General features: G+C 56.7%; 1 protein-coding gene across 15 annotated transcripts in view; it reads left to right on the forward strand.

Annotated features, from left to right (window-relative positions):
• Positions 1-17970, forward strand: part of Rapgef1 (Rap guanine nucleotide exchange factor 1) — a 99725-nt gene that overhangs the window by 24392 nt on the left and 57363 nt on the right. The window lies entirely within an intron of this gene.

Below are 17970 nucleotides of genomic sequence, written 5' to 3' on the forward strand. Positions count from 1 at the left end.
CAGAAGGCAGACGGCAGGCTCTCTTCCCTCTCCTCCACTTGTAGTAGTTTGAAGACTTGCACACTGTGTTCCTTTGGGCTGCAGGAAGTATTACAGGCACCAGAGTTTCCTGGGGATTCAGACTTGCAACAGTAATTGCAAATTGCATTGTTACCTCCTTCCAAATCCCCACAGCAGGAGCCCTTCCAGCCTGGTAAAAGGAAACCTACTGATGTGTAAGTTCACACCCACCAGGGCATGGCAGGGAAGACCCTCAACCTGCCACCGCCTGGGTTCCTGTGCTGCAGGGTGAAGTTAGAGACCTAGGTGCTAAGACCCTCACAAGTCGGCCTGGGGCGTGGGCAGCTGGCAGTGGCCATAACCCTGGGTCCCAGAGGCACACAGCGGGCGGCCTGGGCTCTGACCACCAGCCCTGCCATCTGTACCTTCCCAAGCCTGTTGGCAGACTCTGTGTGAAGCTACCAGGAGCGCCCACTCCAGAGGATTAGCGTGAGAATTAGAGCGGGCTCCTGTGAGGGGTGCTGGCCCTGGCGAACACTGAGCATGTAGTGGGTGGCAGTAGGTTTAGCAGCGGGAGAGGAACGGCCTCGATCGGAGGCCCAGCTCTGTCCCGACTCAGCTGACTGGGTCTTCCCTCTGACGGCTAGTGGTCACAAGGAAGGGCCCTTGGGGTCTGTGAACTAGAGACCAGCGGTGGTGTGTGCGGCACCTCGGGAGAAGGTACCAGGTGCCACTTGAGCAAGACTGCTCGTCGCCAGACAGCAGGACGAGCTCCTCATGGTCACCTGGAGCAGGAACCTGGCTTCCCTAAGTGGAGCAGTGGCATGGGAGGCTGCTTGTGTCATCGCTGTTCAGGGTTAACAGCTTGAACTTGGGAGCCCGGGTACCAGGTTTGAGTCCTTGTCCTCCCACTGGACCTTGGGCAAGTTAACATCGGCCTCAGATTCCTCATCCTCGGGTGATACCGGCTTCAGAGAGGACTCGGGTGAAGGAGTGTGTCCACGCGGAGTGGTGCCTGGCATGTGGTCGTGCAGGGAGTGTGTCATCTGAGGTTGCAGTTCATTTACCTACAGCACCCTTACCTAGGGTGAGCCATGACCATGGCAGCGGGGCAATGGTAACTCGTCAGCCCTCGGTGGCAGCCAGGGGAGAGCTGCGGACAGCACTGTGTGTGGCCAGAGGTTTGGCCCCCTGGCTCATGGCTTGGCTCTTGTGTAACTGAAGAGAAGTGGCCGTGGTAGCCAGCGATGTCCTTCACACAGGCTCATGTCTTCTCTGTGGATCCCAGCACTCAAATGCAAGCAGGTTGAGGCCAAAGCAAAGCACCAGGAGAAATGAGAATTTTATAACAAAAACAATTGCTTAGTAGAGCAGGTGGTACAGGACTTCCCTACCCCTTCTTCTGAGCCACATGTCCTCAGGGGACTTGTCATCATTTTAAGGAAATTACCCAACAGACTTGCCAGACTGTATTAGCAGCTGCCCACTGCTGCCTTACCTATAATGGCAAGAGGGAAGTCCTTCCAGCATTGAGCAGAAGGCCAGTGATCTAGTAAATTCTGGAACATAAACGCGACAGAATGTCACAGTCCTTCGCGTGGCAGTGATGACCACACGGAAGCTCAGAGTTAGTTTCTTGCACATGCTCGCCCCTGTGAAAACCCACACGTGTGTCGCAGCTCTGGGAAGGGATGGCACCCAGCTAATGTTTTCTTCTCTGCTCTTTAGGCCCATTCATGGTTTGACCCCGAGCAGGCCCTGTCTCTCCTGGCTGTGTCAGCATTGCTTGATGTTCTTTAACAAGGTGATACCAGCCGGGGAGGTAACTCAGTGGTGACTGCCTGCATAGCATGGACGAGAACCTGGGTTTGATCTTTGCCCAAAAGAAGCAGCGTCATCTCTAGGCCGAGCTGTGGGGAGCTCCTCTAGGTTCCCAGGAGTGGGACACTGCTCGGGACCTTCCGTCTTCCATCTTCTGGAAGTGGTGCCGTGTGTTGGGAGGTCAGCTCCTTCCATTGTTGTACAGAGCTTGGAGCAATGACTTGTGTGCAGGGGAGCAGTGTGTGACAGTGACACGATATTTGGGACCCTGATGTGGAACCGGACAGGAGGCTATGCCTGATAGACAGGAGTCTGTGCAGACATTTACACATGCAACAGAAGTGCAGAGCAGGTGCTTGTGGTACTTAGGGTTATGTGTTTCATGTGAGCAAGCTTTGTGTGCCATGGAAGATAATTTCACGACATATGTACAACACGTCACGTACTGTGTCTGTGACATATGCCATATGTAACATGATGTCATAATGTGTGTGACACCATGATAATTTATTGTGTGCTATATGAAATGGTGGTGGCTTCCTTGTGTACCAGGCCTGGATTGAAAGATGGTGGAGCACCATGGGCTTCTGTTGGTGTGTGGTTGACACATAACTCAGGCCTCCCATAAGTTAGTGTTTTATTAAGTGAAATATCAGATGTAGGAAATGGAAAACATAAGTGTGAAGGAATTTTTCTCATGAGAAGTGTGGGGTGTTGTTTTGGGCGTGGGTAAGGAAAGGGAAGGAAACTTGGCTCCGTCATCAGATATCTCCAAATTTAGAACAATGTCTGTCCTCACCATTGGCTTTGAGATATTCTCTACCCTGGGAATGTGCGTAAAACACATTTCCGTGTGTGGCCATTTCTTCCCAGCTGTGTCAAGGGTGTCACCAATGTTTGAGATACTAGCAGTGGCCAGCAGCCCCCCACTCCTCAGGAACTGTTCGGAAGTTGCTTCGTGCTAGAAGGCCAGTGTGGCTCTGTCAGGGTACCTTGTAGGCCACACAGCCTAGGAAGTGGCGTCAGGGCAGCTCATGTACATTAAGGGTCAGTAAACTGCTCAAGGGAACAGAGAAGGAGTATTTTAAAGGAAACAAAACCGAGACCATTAGTAGGTGCTGATATGGAAACATTCTTCACTTTTAGGGGCAAGAAGCCTGCCGAGGGCTTGAGCATGGTGCGGACATGGGCGCCCTGGAAACCTGAAGTGGGTCACTCCTCTGTGCAGTGTCCTGGAGCCCTGTGGTGCCCATTTCCCATCCAGATGGCCCTGGTGCCTGGCGGGTGGGCGGGATCCACTGTGGGGCTCTGCTCTGGCCCATGGCCCACCTAACAAGGGAGGAAGCAGCGCTGCCCTCTGGGGTTTGTGTTTATAGCAGACCTAGACCACCCTCTTGGGGGCTGTTATGGGGACAGGGGGCCTATGGCAGGGAGCAGCCTGGTCGGACTGGGGCAGGTGGAGGGAAGACGAGCTCCAGGGTCTCTGGGGAGAGCCAGCTGGCTGCAGCTAGAGAGGGGAGCCTTGAGGCCAGCAGAGCAGGCTGGAGGGTCATAGCAGATGAGGTCACCATGGAGGGACCTTAGGGATGTGGAGGCTGGGCCTGCTGAGGCTTGCGTGGCACAGTCCCTGGCCCGAGCAGCTGGGGTTGGCGTGACCCCAGCCCCAGGGGCAAGGTGCCCGGAGCACGTCGTGGGTCGCTCAGGAGCCGGCGGGGCACACTTGGACTTTGAGATGTCTGCGTGCGACACCAGCAGGCTGCAGGGTGCAACATGAGCAGCTCTGGGATCCTTGGCAGGGCAGTGGTGTTCAGAGCCTCGAGACTGCGTGTGCCAACCCAGGCGGTGACAGAGGACAGAGAGACCAGGCCTGCGTGGAGACGGAGGATGGGGGAAGGGAAAATGCTGCTGTCCCTGAAGCTGCATGGGGCCTTGCTGAGGAGTGGGACAGGAGCCACAGGGCCACACCTGGCCCTGGGTGTCAGTTTCCTGGTGGTCCCTGGGGTTCGGTGGCCCTTGGGCTTAGACAAGAAGTTTCAGAGGGAGGAGCAAGAGGAGAGGGGGCAGTGGCCAAGCATCTCGAGGCCCGATGGTTCCCTGTGAGCAAGCGGGGACCCCAGTGGGAGGCAGCAGTGTGGAGGCGTGTCAGCAGGCACTGGGCTAGTGGCCGGGAGGAAGCGCACATAGCAAGAACACCCGGTCAGTGACCGGCCGTGCTTCATGCCTTCAGCAGTGAGGGCCGTGGCCACAGGCTGCAGTGCTCGATGTGGGCGCTGCTGTGCCTGTGCCTTCAGCTGGTCAGCTGGTGGCTGGCAGGTTTCCCAGGGTGGTCCCAGCTCTTAACGGGAGACCAAGGTCACCTTGCAAAGATGAGAGTACATGGGGAGAGGTGGGGGGTGCAGGGGCTGCTCTGCCAGCAGCGTGTCACAGTTCTTGGGGGTGCCATGTTGCCTTGGTCCTCAGGCATACACTTGGTCCCACAGACCTGTGGGTGGCAGAGGGGTCCTTATGCGTGGGGCTCTGACTCCCCAGTACCTCGATTCCCTACTTGGCCTTCCCAGTGGTTGAGTGCCCTGCCCCCTCATTGCGGGGTGTGGGGTGTGTCTGGTGGGTGAGCGCTGTCTTGTTCTTGGGCCAGATGAGGGAGGGAGAGCACTGTGGCCTGCTGCCCGCTGCCCAGGGCTGGGTAGTGGTGTTTACCAGCTTGCTGTGAGCTCTCAGTGCTTCATTGCAGAGGCAGAGCCCAGCTCTGCGCCCCACTGGTGCTGCAGTGTTCTGTGACAGCCCTTGACTTGTCCAGACAGCTGACTCCTGTCCAGCCAATCACACAGGCCCCTCCAGTCTTTGCCTGCAGGCTGTCTGACTTCTGTCATCTGCCTTGACCCTTGCCTCTTCTGTCACCAGCATGGCCCCGCCCCCTCTCCACAGGGCTTTCTCCCTCCAGAGCCTGTGGTGGTCAGCCTGTCCCTTCGGCCAGCTAGAGGTGGAATCCTGAGTGGAAAGGCTTGAGCTTATGGGGTTTGGGCTCTTCTCCCTGGTTGTGTGGCCTTGGGCAGGTCACTTCCCTCAGGTCCTTGGCTGAAGCAGAGTAGACCTGTGGAGCCACGTCAGAGGCCCCCCGGGACGGTGAGGGCACGTCCACCCCAGCATGTCCTTGATGGCACACAGTTCTGTGTATGTGGCTCTGCTCATCCTAGTCCTGACCCCTGCAGCACTTGACAGCCCTTTCATAGGCTGCCTGCGCCACAGTTCTCTGTGCCCTCCCCTTCGTAGGTGCAGGGCCCTGGCCCTGGGGCTGGAGCAGCTGTCAGTCTCTGAGCTCATCAGGAAAGCAGCTGGGCAGATGGCTGGGTGGGGCGACCTACAGTGTCAGGCGAGATCGGCCCTCAGCAGGCACAGTCCGCAGCTGTCCCAAACAGAAGGCCAGGCCAGAGCGTCCTTAGGCTCAACCGCATGTCCAAGGCCCTGTGACTGTGCTGTCCAGGGAGCCTCACGTGATGTCCTCCAAGAGGTCCCTGGGGTAGGGTGGATCCTGAGGGTAGGAAGGAGGACGGCTGCCCCCGCTTAGCTGGCTGGCCGCAGACCAAGTCAGGACACAGTGGGCGGGTGGCCATGCTATGCATCTCGCAGTGAGGGCGGTCAGGCGCTGCCGCTTAGTTACAGCAAGACCTCAGGGAGCTGGCTTCTGCCGGGCTCAGTGTGCACATCTGCAGCATGAAGGCTGGCTGTGAGAGGAGGCGAGCAGGAGCAGGTGTACCAAAGAGAAGATCTGCAGGCAGAGCCGATGGTCAGTCATGGCTGTCACTCCTTAAAGGGCACCTTCGCCACTGCATCCTCGGCCTTCTTGTCCTCTTGGTGATCGGCACCGAGGCTATGCTCATGATGACAGCCACAGGAAGGCGTCAAGCCAGTGGCTGCCACCATGCCATTCAGGTGACAGCCTGCTGTGCACCCACTTCCACAGAGGCTGGGATGGTGCCCGGGTGGAGGTTCCAACCTCAGGGCGCCCCATAGTCAGCAGAGCCAGAGTCACCCCTGGATAGCACTCACGCTGACTGTCCGTCCGTTGTAAGTGGTCTATAGTCAGGATCATTGGGCTTCTGAGGCGGCCAGACAGTGACTGGCGTATGGTACATAATGGCTCTGTCACCCAAATGTTAACTTCTCTTTCACACACACAAAAAAAAAACAAAAAACAAAAAAAAGAACTAGGGGGCTGGGGATTTAGCTCAGCGGCATAAGTACCTGCCTTGCAAGCAGGCAGTTGTGAGTTCGATCCCTGGTACCGATAAAAAGGAAAAAGACAAAAACAAAAAAACAAACAAAAAAACCCTTCCCTTTCACAGCCCTTTCAAGGGAGAGTCCTTCCCTTAGCTGTGGGACCAGCCATGGCTGTGACAGCTCACAGACCTGTCGCTGGTGCCGAGGCCCAAGTAGGGCAGGGACTGGTCGGCCTGGTCTCTGTGGCCAGGGGCCTCTTCAGGGCCTCGTGGCCTCTGCCTCCTGTCTCCTTGACTGCCCTATGCTGGGGAAGACACGGAGCCTGGACTTCCCGGGGACAGCATGGGGGTGCCTCCCAGGAGCCCCAAAAGCAGAGGCACTTGTCACTGACACTACCAGAAACTCTTCTGCCTGTCGGCGGTCACAGCTTTAGCAGGAGGTAAGACCTGCAGAGTGGCCACTGTGCGGGCTGAGTGTCCTACACTCCCTACGAGTGTCTTCACACCTGTCCCCTGACACATCATGGGATGCATGGGGAGGGCAGCCCCGTCACCGGGGGGCTAATTCTGCTGCACTGACACCTCGTCCATCCCCGCATTGCTCAGGACGGCGGCTGCAGGCTTGGCATAGTTGACCTCGCACCCTGCCCCTTCTGGGCCATTGCTGAGCCACAGTGTGGGCCTCAGCTCCTGTACGGCAGTGGCTTCCCAACCTGTGACAACATGTGGCTCTAGGTGGCTCTGCTGCCCTCCGTCCTGCCCAGAGGACTTTCCACAGCCAGCTGCTCCTCCGTGGCAGCCGGTCTGACCTGTGAGCTGGGGGCTGCTCCGGAAAATGTGCTGGCCGAGTGGTTCTGGCTCAGGAGCCAGGAGAGGTGGGACCGTCAGTGGATGTTTGAGCCAAAGGCTTGCTAGGGGGGGCCAGGTGGCTCAACAGGTTAACACACAGGAACACTCAGAGGAGGCGGCTTGCGTGGCTGCGTCCCAGACATTGAGTCCCTTGTGTTGTGCCAGGCGCAGGGCCCCTCGCTACCACAGGGAGGCAGCAGACACACCATGAGTGCAGGAGACATCGGGGTAGGAGTCTGATGAGAGGCCAGGCTGCGGGTGAAGGGGGTGGGGGGACGAAGATTTGTGTGGAGTCTCGGAGGAGGTAATAGAGTGACCTGGCAGCCGTCTGCGTGTAACTCAGGCTTTCTAGCTGGAGCAAGTGTCCAGTACGGCAGGGAGGAGGCCAGTGTGGTGGACAGTGGTCATCAGCCTCCTGGGCACTGGCTTTCGTCACGAGGAAATAGGCAACTGGTGTGGGGTTTCAAGCAGAGCAGTAGAATAACATGATTGGGGTACTGGGAACCCAGGGCTTCACAAATGCGAGGCAGGTGTTCTGCCGCCACGCTGTACTGCACCCCACCTTTTTCTGAGCCAGAGTGTCATGATACAGTTAAAGTGGCCTGAACTTGCTGCAGTCCTCCCACCTCAGCCTCCCTAGTGCTGGAATTTTAGGTGTGCAGCACCATGCCCAACCAAGCCCTAAAATTTTATAAGGAATAGGGTCTTGTACCAAGAGTGCAAAGGCCTAGGATAACTAGGCCTGCGGGAGCTGCTCAGGAGTCCAGGCTGGAGCCGTGGAGAGAGCTGGAAGTAGACATGAGAGCCTACAGGCATCCTAGCGGGGAGAGGCGGGGTGTGGGGAAGTAGGAGGAACGGACAGTGCGGCTTCTGGCTTGCTGTCAGCCTGCAGAGGGGGCAGCTGCAGGGAGCAGAGTGGGGTCAGTTTGGCCCTGCTTCTTGAGAGGTGTCTGGATGCTGAATACACAGTAGGTCTGAGAGGTTGGGCTGGAGGCATGGACCAGCGAGGGTGGTGTGGACAGCAAGGGTAGGGCCCAAACTGCAACCCAAAAGCAGCTCAGTGCCAGCGCTGCCACGGAACCCCAGCAGGAGGCTTGAGTTCCAGGAAGACAGCTTTAACAACAGTAATATCTTTTGTCTTAAGAGAGAAACAAGTAACACTTGCACCTTAGGTTCCTGGGGTGGGGGCGCAGCGGCCGTAAGTAAAGCTGTAGAGTGGCCCACTGAGGCCAGAAGCCTGCCTTGCAGGGTGGCTTGTGCCAAGCTCAGAGAGGATGGGTGTGGCCCAAGCCTGGAGCAGATTTGTCACCCCAGCCTGCCACCCTCTCCTGGGCATCACTGTGGTTCCGTCCTGGCTCTATAAGGGCTGATAGCAGAGCTGGGGTGTCGTCCCCCTTGTGGGGGGGGGTGGCGACACAGGCCAGGGGCTTGCTCAGGGCAGACCAGGCATTGGGCTGGAGCCTCCCCGTGGGCCCTGCGTGGGTTTCTGTCACCTTTCCTAGGCTGTGGCTGGCTGTCAGGCTATGTGGGATGTTGGGTGGCATGTGTCTTAGATGTCATGGGCAGGGCGAGTTCTAACCCTGGGAACCCTTGTTGAGGCACGGAATAGAATGGAGGCAGTGGGCCACATTCTCTCAGTTACTCAGCAGACCCCGGGCGAAAGTGTTGGGAGGCACAGGCCTTTCCAGATCTGGGCTCCTGGTCTGAAGCTCAGGACGCACAGCTGTGCGGCCGTTGCTGTGTCCTCGGGCCCTGCAGTAATGGCAGGAGGCTCGAGTCACAGTAGATGCACAGAGGGAAGCCTGTGATTCACGGACTCCGAGGGTGGCACCAGGGGCAGGAGCCCTGCCTAGGAAATGTAGAGACCTAGTCAGGTGGGAGCACAGCCACAGCCTGGCAGGCCCTGCGAGAGCAGAGCTGGGCCCTGAGGCCAAGTCACGCTTACCTCGTGGAGTGTTGGAGGGGAACTGGGAAGGAGGGGGTGACACTTGTGGGAAGGAGGACACTATGAGTGCAGGCCCCAGTGGCGGGCGGGGAGGGGGAGGGCAGTGTGTGCGTCCTGTCTGAGCTCTCAGGTTAAAGGCCCCTGGCCAGCTGCAGTGTCCCGAGCACTATGTGCGTCCCTGCCGGAGCGCAGCAAGGGGAAGACAAATGTGCGCTCTGAAAAGGTGACCAACACCCTGGCTTGGCAGGAGGGGAAGCCCTGGGGCAGTGGGAATGGAAGCCACAGGTGGCACTGGCTGCATGACCCTGAGGATGCAGCAGTGGGATGGAGGCCCCAGGTATTGGGGAAGTAAAATAGGGACAGGGTGGGCCTGGGGGTTTCTGGCTCATGTTGATGTGGTTGCCGTCCACTTAGATATAGAAAGCAGACCTGCAGCTGTCCCTCCGGTCAGTGTGCACACAGCCAGCCCTGCTAGGGCTTTTCCACAGCATTCTAGGCTGCTGGCTGGGCCATTCCCAGGCCAGCGAGATCGGCTCCAGGTCTGCCCAGGAGTGCCACTGGGGCCTGCAGCCCTGTCTGCTGCACAGCAAGCGCTCAGCCTCACCTCGGGGGCGGGGCAAGCAGCTCTTTTTTGCTTCTTTTTACCTGCAGCGAGCTCCTAGAGACACTCTCAGTGGAAGGTCCCAGGCAGCCTCCTCTGAGCGGTGCACATGACTTCCAGATCTGCCCTGCCGGGCAGTCCTTCTACAGGAGCTCACACTGGTCCCTAGTGACCCCAGTGTCGTCAGCGAGCTGTTGGGATGTGTGTAGCCGCGGTGCCAGGACTGGCAGGTTAATTTCTGTTTGTGTGTGGCTGCAGGAGAGGACGGACGCCATCTCTCACCTGGTGTGTTTGCTGGAATGTGGAAGCTTGTCCTCCACAGATGGCAGCAGCCCCTGGGCCAGGCACGTGTGAACTGGAGGCGTCCCAGAGTCTGCTGTGCTTCTGTATGTCTGCTGCTTCCAAGCCTCAAAACAGGGCATGGAAGCACACATGTAATCTCAGCACTCTGGGAGGCTGAGGCAGGAGGATCAAAAGTTTGATCCCATCCTGGACAGCTTAGTGACTTAGCGGGACTCTGGCTCAAGGAAGAAAATACTAATTAAAAATGGGGCTGAGGTTTAGCTTGCTGTGAAGGCTCGGGTTCCAGTCCTGGTACCACAGAGAAGGAAAGAAGGAGGGAGGAAAAGGCCATGGCCCAGTGCTCTGAAGCAGAGGAAGGAATTAGTTGTGTCTTAAGGCAAGGCACTGTGTTGTAGAGGTGCGTGCTGGCTTTACTGGTCAGAATCCTGCCGTGGGCCCAACGACCCGAGGAGCCCGCCCCGTGGCCACGCCCTGCTCGCCACATCCCACTCGCTGCTCCTTCAGCCCCCCAGCCTCCCCCCCCCCCCGCTCTCCTTGAGTCTGAAGCTCCACAGCATAAGTGAGAGTGGTTCACCTGAAATACTTAGCACTCCCCGACCACCACCCGTCTGTCTCTGCCTGTCCCAGCGCACAGGGCCGCCTGCAGCCAACAACGGCTTCACCACACATAGCCACCAGTTCCAGGGGACACACCTGCTGGAGAACAAGCTGTCGTTGCTGATGCCATCCACCACTCCTACTGCTCCTCCTCCTGTACCCGTCCTCGGTCTCATGCACGGCCACCTGGGCCAGGCGTGTTGTCCGGGTACAGCTCCTCTGCATCCGGGTGGCTTACATATGCACATCCTTGTAACCTCACTCAGGTGAGGTGCAGCCCCGGTGCCGCCCACTCTTGGTGGCCACAGCCCAGCACATCTCTGCAAGTGTGGCTGGGGGACTGGGAGGGATCGGCATTCACTCCCAGGGTGGCGCATAGCTGGGGCTGTTGCGTGCAGGCCGCAGGGGCAGCCTCTATGTTGGCTGTGAGGAAGGCAGTGGCCTCCCGTAGCCGGGTAGCGGAGGAAAAGAGAGCATCCTCCTCCCTTCTGGATTTCTTTTTTTTTTTTTTTTTTTTTTTTTTTTTGTCTTTTTCATTTTTATTGGTACCGGGGATCGAACTCATGACTGCCTGCTTGTAAGGCAGGCACTTATGCCGCTGAGCTAAATCCCCAGCCCCGCTTCTGGATTTCTTACCTGTACCGCTAACAAACCGGACATAGATCGCCAAGGAAAACCAGTGTCTAATTACACAGCGCAGAAGATGCAGCCTGCAGAGGGCCGATGCTGGGAGCTTTCCTGAGCGTTCTGAGTTGCCCAGTGAAGCTGGGATTGGGCTTCTGGGGTGGTAATGTGAGGAGTGGGTGGCAAGTGCAGGTCGTCTCGTCAGGCAGAGAGCCTCGAGTGCAGAAGCTTGTCGGAGCAGCCACTCTCAGACAGCGCAACCCTCTTTCTGGGTGCAGGCCTCATCCACAAGGATGGCTTTCAGGGCTGGCTCTGACTGCCCTGCTCAGAACCACCAGCAGGAAGTGCACCACTGTCTGGGCGGCATGTCTGGGCGGCATGTCCTGGTCTCCCACACCCCCTCAGAGCCCCTCGGCAGTGGCCGGCCAACCTGTGTGGAGATTCCGACCCGCAGTCATACACATGTGCCATTGTAGGCCGCTGCATCTGTACAGCAGTAGGAAACAGAGCTAAGCATTTAGGGGTTTGCTCTGGCCATTGGTGCTGTACAGGGTCCATTGTAAAAGTCAGGCCGCCCTGAAACAAGCGCTCAGGGGTGTCACGTGTATGACGTGAGTGAAGGAGACCTGGGGTTCAATCCCATCACTACCAACAAAAGAAAGGAAGCCCTTAAATTCTTGGCATCATTTAAGCACGTGTAATGGCACCCACCTGTAGTTCCAGCTATTCAGGAGGCTGAGGCAGGAGGCTTACTCCTCGATAATAGGAGTTTAAAACCAGCCTGGGCAACATAGCAAGACCCCGTCCCAGAAAACAAGGTGGAAGACGGGGGGTGGGGGGGGGGTCACTTGACAAACCATTTCTACTAAACAAAGTGCTCACATTGCTGTTTTCATCACCTGATTAAGGCAGTGTGCTCTCCCTGTGTCTGTATCAGTTGTTCTCGCTCCATTTCACTGTCACAGGAACTTTGGCCAACATCAGAGTCATTGTCTTCATCATCCATGCATGAATGATCTGACTATTCACTTCTGACCTTTGCAAAACTGGCCAGTCTGGTTTGTCAGGTGCCATTGGACTGAACTGGGCTATTACTGCTCTGCCTTCTCAGAGCTGCCTGGTGGTAGAGTCCAGATGTGGTGTGGACCATCCATACTGTCCCCTTTGGTGACTTCAGATTTCGGCCAGGAATGCCAGTTATTTGAGTCGAGCCCTGGGAAAGGTTGATCCAAGCACAGCTGTGACACAGAGCTTGCACCAGTCCCTTGAGCACAGCCCTGGGGAGCCCCTACTCTGTGGCTGTTCGTTTCTCTTTTCACATGGGTGCTGGGCTTGTTTCGGTGGCACTGACAGTGTTTCTGTCCAGACACTCTGAAGACACTCATTCGTGAAGTTTCTCTGGTCTAGGAGCAGCAGGTGCCACCCCCTCTTAGCCCAGGGGCCTGTCACTGAGGGGCACCGGCACTTGGTCCTCAGAGCCAGCCAGCTCTGAAGAGGTGGCACTACTCTTCAGCCCCCTGGCGGTCCTCTTAAAGTGCCGAGAGCCACGCCTGTGGTGGCAGTCTCCTTCCCCAGAACGCCTGACTACTGCTCTTCTGAGACATCGGTTTCATTCATAAAACAGCAGGAACAGCAGTGAGACCCAGCACCCAGTGCCCAGCTTGCCGCGCTCTGGGGAAGAAGAGGCCTGCTGTGCCTGGAGCAGGCAGGATGAGGTGTGTACCTGGTGTGTTCCTGTAGGGCTGCTTCTGAGTTAAGTTGAGGCTCCCAGAAACACATTATGGCTATGTAATAGTTTCCCTTCTTTGAAGATGCTGGCGAGGTGAAGTTCATTGTGGATCTTCCACAACCAAGCTGAGCTGAAGACCCTGCTGACGGTCACTTTGCAGCCCCCTTGCAGTGCCTTCTGAGCTCTTTGAGAGGAAAGGCAGCCTCTTCTGTTGTGGTCATGGATATTCTTGTAGTGGACAAGGTCAGCCCAGCTTGTGAACCGTTTACCTCTGTCGCTAGGAAGTCTAGAGCTCCAACCTCGGGTCCTAAGCTTCTGCTCTAGCTGAGATCTAGGCTGCCTACTGTTACATGTGCAGTGCTGCCTGAATAAATGTCTTTCATCACAGGAAGACTCATTTTATAACTTTGCACGTTAAGTCTGTGGTGGTTTTTGACCCAGCTACTGAGCAGAAGCAGCTGTGCATGTTAGGCTGGTTACCAGGTGAGTTGTCATTCAGGCAAACAGGAGCTGGGTAACCTGTACAGTTTACGGGACTCCAATTTCTGCATTCGCGCAAGGGGTCAAATCCCTGCTACAGCTTTGATTTAGAGGAATTTACTTCTGGCCCGAGGGCGTTCTCATGGGCCTGCCAGACCAAGCCCTTAGTTCCCTGCTCCTAGCTGCCCTACTGGGAAGGGGACCGCGAGCTGCCAGAGGGCAGGAGCTAAGTTTAGTTCTGTCTTGAGCATTGTGGCAGTTTGATTGCGTCTTTCCTCTCAGGTTCTTACTTTTGCATTTCCTGTGTATAAGTCCTAAAGCAGAATGCACTGCTAAAAATGTCACTTGGTGTTTGTTATTTTGTGCTTGAAATAACATTCTAGACCTGTGAAGCTGTGAGTCACCCAAACAGTTTCAGGAGGAAGACATAGCATCTGTGCTGCTGCTTTGTTCATCTCCAGAGTGTCTCCGGTGCACCCTGTGCCCGTTGGTTGCCCACTCTCAGGGCTGAGGGTGTCTCCTGGCAGTGGAGCTGCCTGGCCAGCCCACGGAGGCTGCCCCTGTCTCAGAGCAGTGCAGCAACAGGTCAGCTGCCAACGCCTTGCGCCTCCACAGGGGTGGAGCTCGCCCTAGTTGGTAAAGTGCTGCAAGCTGAGGGACAAGAAGAGGAAAGCTACAGGAGGACCTGGCTGGGCTACAGACTCTGACCAGCCAGCCAATGAGGCATAGGGCGGCCCAGTGGCCAGCACTCCATGGCCCATTGTGGGGCAGACTTGGGCTCCTTCCCATTTGTCAGATGGCTGTGTTTGCAGCGTCCAGGTAGAGAAGGGGAGGTGAGGGCCACACTGGCCTAGGCGGCTGCCCTCGTTTTCCAGATGACAGAAGCAGAGTGGAGAAGTTGTGTTTTGCCACCTTAATGAAACTAGTGGCCAAACCAACACTAAAAGCCAGCCCTTTCCTCCCACTTCAGAGAGAGACAGCGAGGTACTTCCCGACGTCCTCATATGAACACTGCTGTGGTGATGACAGTTTTGAGCCGGTTGCTTCCCTGGGAATCCATACCAGCCAGCTGACAGCTTTGGGACACAACAAGAGGTCCAGGTCTCACTTCAGGCATCAGTTACCTCTGCACGCAGGCTCAGTCCTAGCTGCCCTTCATGACCCGACCACAGGAAGAAGCTTGCAAGCAAGTCTCTTCCCATCTTGGAAATCTGGGCACAGCCCCAGATTCCCAACCATTGGGTTCCGAGCCTGCACCCCCATTTGTTCATACTCTTCCCTTCTCTGAGTGATCGAGGATTCATACTCTTCCCTTCTCTGAGTGATCGAGGAGCCCCCGGGCTCCCAGTGGAGAGGGTAGGACAGTCCCCGTGGCTTTGTCCTGTGTGGGTTGTCCCCTTCCTTCGGGGCTGTGCTTGGGGGCTTGTGACATGTATGAGCGTGAGTCATTGGCGTGGCCCTAGTCATCGGCCTGTTGCGCTGTGACCCTGGACTGGTTCTTTTCTCTGAACTTAGCCTTCTGCACCCACAGAGTGGCTCAGGCGTGTCGCCATGGGAGGGGGGTGTGGCTTGGAGTGCATCCTGGTCACTCGGCCCTGTAGCCCTTCTGGCACACACTGGCTTGACTCATGTTGACCATTAGGGCCGCCTGTGCATCAGGGAGGTGTCCTCAGCAACTACCGCTCAAGAGCCTCCTCGCAGGGAGCCCCCTGGAGGGCCAAGCATTCCCCTGGCTTTGGTGGGGCTCTTTGAAACCCTGGCTGACATGTTTGGACCTGTCCTACACCATCTGCCCCCAACTGTGTAATCACTGTTTGCGGATCAGGGCTGTCTGTCTCTGGTGGGAGGGATAGAGACATGGAGGTGGCCTCTGTAACACACTGGCGCCATGGCCTGGGGCCAGCCTATGAGTTAGAGGTGAGAGCTCCTGTGATATCAGGTTGGCTTCCTCAGGCAGAGGTGGCCACAGAGGTGGGTGGAGCTCTGTGGGGTCAGACAGTGGTGGCACCCCTTGGCCTGGGTAGAAGCAGCCTTTCCTTGTTTGGGTCGGATTCGTTGTTCCAGGAAATGCACACTGGTGACTGGCAGCCCCAGCGTCATCCAAGCTTCAGGACACACAGTTCTGTCCTCGTATTTTTGTTTTGATGAAAAATTTAGAAACACTTACTTTTAATCTCCCCCCCACACACACACACACAAAGAATACAAAAATATTATTATAAAAAAAACTAGATACGTCCCTGCTCTGGTACTGCTTCAGTTCGTAAAGAAAGTTGGAACCAAAAATGCCCTAAAATCCCACCTCAAAAAATGCATGCCTTGCAGGCTCCCCAGTACCCCTCCTCCCAGAGCTCAGAGGCTCATGTCGCTCAGTACAAGGGGTGTCACACCTTCTTCCACAAACCCCCGGTGCTGAGGCCATGGTGACTGGGTGACCCCATGGCAGATGACCCCGTCATGGGAGATGCAAGCAAGCTCTTTGCACAGCCGATGGGCAGCTCCTGGGAACCCGTGTCAAGTGCCACAGGCTCTCAGCCTGAGGAAGGCGCACTGCCTCCACATAGGGCAGGCCTTGGGGAATGGGACGTCCTGCCCACCTTGCCTCTGGGAGGACGACGGTGGGCTGCCGGCCTGTGGCCCGTCCCTTGCCTTGCCTGTTCATTTTGGTTTCCTGTTTAGAAAACTCCTCCTATGGAAAGCGTGGTCGATTGTCAGAATTAGCTAGAAGACTTCCAAGTCATTTTGTCGTCCATCGAGGCCACAGTTTGTCCACAGATCAGGTCAGCAAGGGACTGCGTGTGCCACCTGCAGCCGCATTGCTCCTGAGCCATGCCAGCTCTCAGCCACATGCTGGTACTGTCCCACAGCCTAGGTTTGGGACCTGATACCCCCTCAGCCCCACGCCTTAGATGTCCTGCACTGAGGGTCACAGGACAGGCTCTGTGTTCCACGAGAGGCAGAGATGGTCCACATCTGCTTTCTTCTGGTTGCAAACCTGAGCGTAGGCAGCGGTCTCAGGTCCTTCTGACCTTTGCCCTTTGGAGAAATGCAGGGGCTGGAGGGGCCAAAGCACGTTTTCCCCAGCCTGGAGGTGTGGCTGGGCCAGTGGGAAAGGAGCAGTGGGAGGAGTGTCGAGTTGATGGGCTACATGTGTACCCTGGCCAGCTGATCCCTGGCAGATCACAGCAGGGGAGGCTTGATAGTGGGGGAGGAGGGTCCCCCCCACTCTGTATCACTGTATTAATCAGGCCTCCTTGGGGGCAGGAGGGCTCACCCATCCTTGTGTCCCTAGAGGTACCCTTGGCCCAAGAGGCTCCAGATGGGGAATTTCTAGCAGCCTCACCTCCTCCCTCCCACCTCTGCTACAGCCCCCTGGTTGGTAGAGTCTTTAGACCTGGGCTAGAGAACTGTGACACTGACGGTCACCCAAGGAGAGAGAAGGATGAGGATGTGGTTCAGTCGTGAAGTTAACCCAGTGAGATAGCAGGAGGGTGAGCTGGGCTTGGCCGTGGTATAACCTGCACACATTGCTGTAGTCAGAAGGCTCAGGGACCGCTGTGACCCATCCTCCCGCTGCCACATTTCACCCTCGCCATGCACAGCCCTCAGTGCCAGCAGGCAGGAAGCTCAGCCAGCGTCCTGCCGCCTTGGCTCCAGGCTGCATGTGCGCTCCCTGTCCTGGCCTGACCTATGGCCTGCAGCAGCAAGAGGGTCCACACCTATGCCCCCCATGAGCGGCCCTGAGCTGCTGGAGGCAGAAGGAAGTCTCGAGGCGTTGTCCAGCCTTGCTATAGTCGGTCTGTTCAGATTTGAGGTGGGATCTGCCGATGGGTTGTGACCCAGAAGCAGAGGTCAGCAGTGGGAGTAGCCCACCCCCAGTACCGGAGCCACCCAACAGTCAGCAGCTCAGTCCCTGCTCCCTCACCCTCACAGCAAGGTCTCCACTGTGCTGAACCCAGGTAACCCTCCCTGGGGGTGCGGGAAGTATCCTGGGCACATGCTGGCTAGAGCCCCTCAACCCAGCTGGGCATAAGCCAGAGGGCACGCCGAGGGCCTGACCACCTTTTTTAGCATTGTTTCAATGGGCAGGTGCATTCTGATGCCAGACGTGCACCTGTTACGGGACAGATTTGTGCCTTCCTCCCCTGCAGGGCTTGTGTGTGTTCACCCTGGCTGCCCAGGTACCAGCCCTGTCTTTAAAAAAACAGGAAGCCTATGCCAAGCACTGTAATCCCAGCACTTAGGAGGCTGAGGCATGAGGATTCCTGTGAGTTAGAGGCCAGCCTGGGCTACAAAGTGAGTTCAAGGCCTGCCTAAACTACAAAGCAAGACCTTGTCTCAAAAACAAACAAACAAAAAAAAAAAACAGGCCTAGCTAGGCGTAGTGGCAGAGGCCTGTAATTCCAGCACTCTGGGAGACAGGTGGAAGGATTGCAAGTTCCTAACTGTAGCCACTTACACCTTATCTCAAAATAAGAAATATTTCAAGAGAGAGAAAACAGTGGGAAATGAAAGACTTTGCCTAAAAGCTTGGTGCCCCCTGCCTGCCCTGTGGTTCCAGGGTGCAGCGGCTGTTTGTAGTTTGCTGTGTGGTTTTCTGTCTGCTTTAAGATGGGGTCTTGTTGTGTTCCTTGGCCCTGAGAACTCCTGGGCTGGAGCATTCCTCCTGCCTCAGCTTGCAGCCGAGAACATTTTGAGGTTGGGCCCCTGTTGTTTTCTGGAAGTGCACCCCTGGATTGGGTATATTTGGGAGCTCAGAAAGGCCGGTAGGTTCCTTGCTAGTTGGTGGAGTGTCAGCTAGGAT

This window comes from Cavia porcellus, unplaced genomic scaffold (genome assembly GCF_034190915.1).
Source record: "Cavia porcellus strain 051 isolate PalLab524CR breed Dunkin Hartley unplaced genomic scaffold, mCavPor4.1 scaffold_49, whole genome shotgun sequence".
Taxonomy (NCBI): domain Eukaryota; kingdom Metazoa; phylum Chordata; class Mammalia; order Rodentia; family Caviidae; genus Cavia; species Cavia porcellus.